The 2,327-nt window shown below is 38.9% G+C and overlaps 1 pseudogene; it reads left to right on the top strand.

Annotated features, from left to right (window-relative positions):
* Positions 1-1,631: 1,631 nt before the first annotated feature.
* On the top strand, positions 1,632-2,327 carry LOC149160932 (magnesium transporter MRS2-1 pseudogene; annotated as a pseudogene).

Genomic DNA, 2,327 nt, shown 5'->3' with positions numbered 1-2,327 from the left:
GAGAAAGCATAAGAGAGGAGAAGGGATACCTCCAAACAATGGGGGAAGGTCTTGTAACGTATGAGATTTTCTGTGGGATTGAGATGTCGCAATATTGTCTACTCTCTACAACATCTATATAAACCTCTACCATTCCAAGAAACCGAGGGTAGGGTTGAATTCGGTGATTGCCTGTATCAATTAGACAACCTCCATTGTTGAGCTGTGGGAGTGTAAGTTGTGTGTGTGTAAATTCTACAGTGCAGGTGTGTGAAGTCTATAGTGAGGATGTGTCCTTTGTCTAATGTGCTCTTGTTTGAGGCAAGGTGGTTACAGTAGGTGGTTACCACTGGCAAGGTATTTTTGAACCCTTGTACTGTGTTAATTTTTTGTGGAAAATCCTTTGTTTTGTTCATCAAAATGGCTAGACGAATTGTTTGGTTGGTTCTCAGGGTTTGAGTGATGTTTTGGATCCAAGAGCCCCTTCACGGAAGCGTGATGAGATCTAGGAGAGGGCCGTTCAGTCAGGACCTAGATAAACCGTTACCTAGGATGAGACTTATACTCCACGTTTATTCTCGGTCTTGTCAGGGGGTTGTCTTATTCTCCATGTTTATGTGGAGGAAGAAGATTATGAAAGGGCGGTAGCACCAGGGGATTGTTTTATTCGCTCTAGTTACCTAAAGGGTTTATCTTGTAAAATGATTGCAACAATGTCCATTTGTCAATCTCTAAACTATCTCTATATATGTGTTGTGTTGTTGGATAGATTTCATATGACATCCAATGAAATGGAAGCCTTCTTGCTTTAATCATTTCCAACAAAAACATACACATATATGCTGAGTTACTCGATTCCAACACCATTAATGAATTCAAGTAATTTGGGTGTCTGTTTCCACTTCTCCATTGGGAACGAACCACAAAAATAGTTTATCGGATTTCATACATCCATCCCCTTCGCTACTCAAATCTTGGAGCCCTAGTTTCTCTTCCTACTCATCGATTCTTCCACAAATGAATCTTCATAGGTTCTTTTATTTATTATGAAGATAAACTTTCGAGCAAGCTGGGATTGCTGCATGAGGGGGTTGAAAGTTGAAACTTGGAATTTAGGATAAACTTTTGTGAAATTTTTCTTTGAGATGACTCTGAATTCTGTTTTGAATATCAAGGGACGTCGCCTTTCAAGCATTACACTTCAATCTCACAATGTTTGGGAACCAACGCGAGGTTCACTTTAGACATTTACTTGTTTAGAGTTCAAGATCCGAAGATTTTTATTTGTTTCCCATAGTCAATCTACATACACTTTCATGAAATGAGGACACATTTTGGAAATGGTTGTGATCTTTTGATCTGGTAAAATGGCATTGGTCAATTTTCTTTATCTTTGTTCAAGGAGTCTTGTAGTTATGAGCTAGTAGAGTTGGAGCACTTAATGAAAGGTTCACCTATAGAAATGTAAGGCAACGATATTTAGATGCTTTTGGAATTGGGGCTTGCGAAGCCTTTCTTTCAAAATAAATATAAAACCTGAGAAGGAAATATATTGTTCAAAGGCACATATCACTTATCAATAACTATAGACACAGGTTTGGAGACTTTGATCCCGTGAAAACAAATTCTCAGAACCTGAAAAGCAGTATTATATGGTAGATTTGAAAGCACCCCTTCTTCCTCCTCGACCTTCTGTTTCTGTGGCGTGTGAAGCTCCTTGTTGATCAACCATGCCTAGCAGGCCTCTGTTTCAAGGACTAGACCTTTTAGGAGTTAAAAAGAGAGGGTCGGGGATTCGGTCATGGATAAGAATAGATAAAAATGGGAGTTCTCAAGTTTTCGAGGTAGATAAATTAACAATAATGAAGCGTTGTGACTTACTGGCTAGGGATCTCCATCTTTTGGATCCATTATTTGTATATCCTTCCACTATTCTGGGACGAGAGAGAGCAATTGTTGTGAATATAAAATAGATAAGGTGTATAATCACAGTTGATGAAGTACTGATGTTCAATTCATTGGATAGCTATGTTCTATAGTATGTGGCAGAACTACAGAGGCGTCTGAATGTTAAAAATGACATGGTTAACAATATGTGGCATTCTAGAGAACAAGGAAGCTCAAGATTTCCACTAGTGTCAAGTAGACAAGAACTGAGGGATGATGCCATGTCTGGCAGCGCACAGTCTAGCCAACAAAAATCAATTAGTGATGCTAAACTTTATAGTGGTTCATCTGCAGATGATTTTCCCTTTGAATTCAGGGCACTGGGGGTTGCTTTGGAGGTAGCTTGCACATTTCTAGACACCCAGGCATGTAAAAAACTTGTTTATATTCTCATATCCTAA

This window comes from Pinus tabuliformis, chromosome 5_2 (genome assembly GCF_031772625.1).
Source record: "Pinus tabuliformis cultivar Carrire ecotype Pingquan chromosome 5_2, CPIR1, whole genome shotgun sequence".
Lineage (NCBI taxonomy): Eukaryota > Viridiplantae > Streptophyta > Pinopsida > Pinales > Pinaceae > Pinus > Pinus tabuliformis.
The sequence above is the reverse complement of the archived record's forward strand: the minus strand, read 5'-3'. Positions and strand labels throughout refer to the sequence as shown.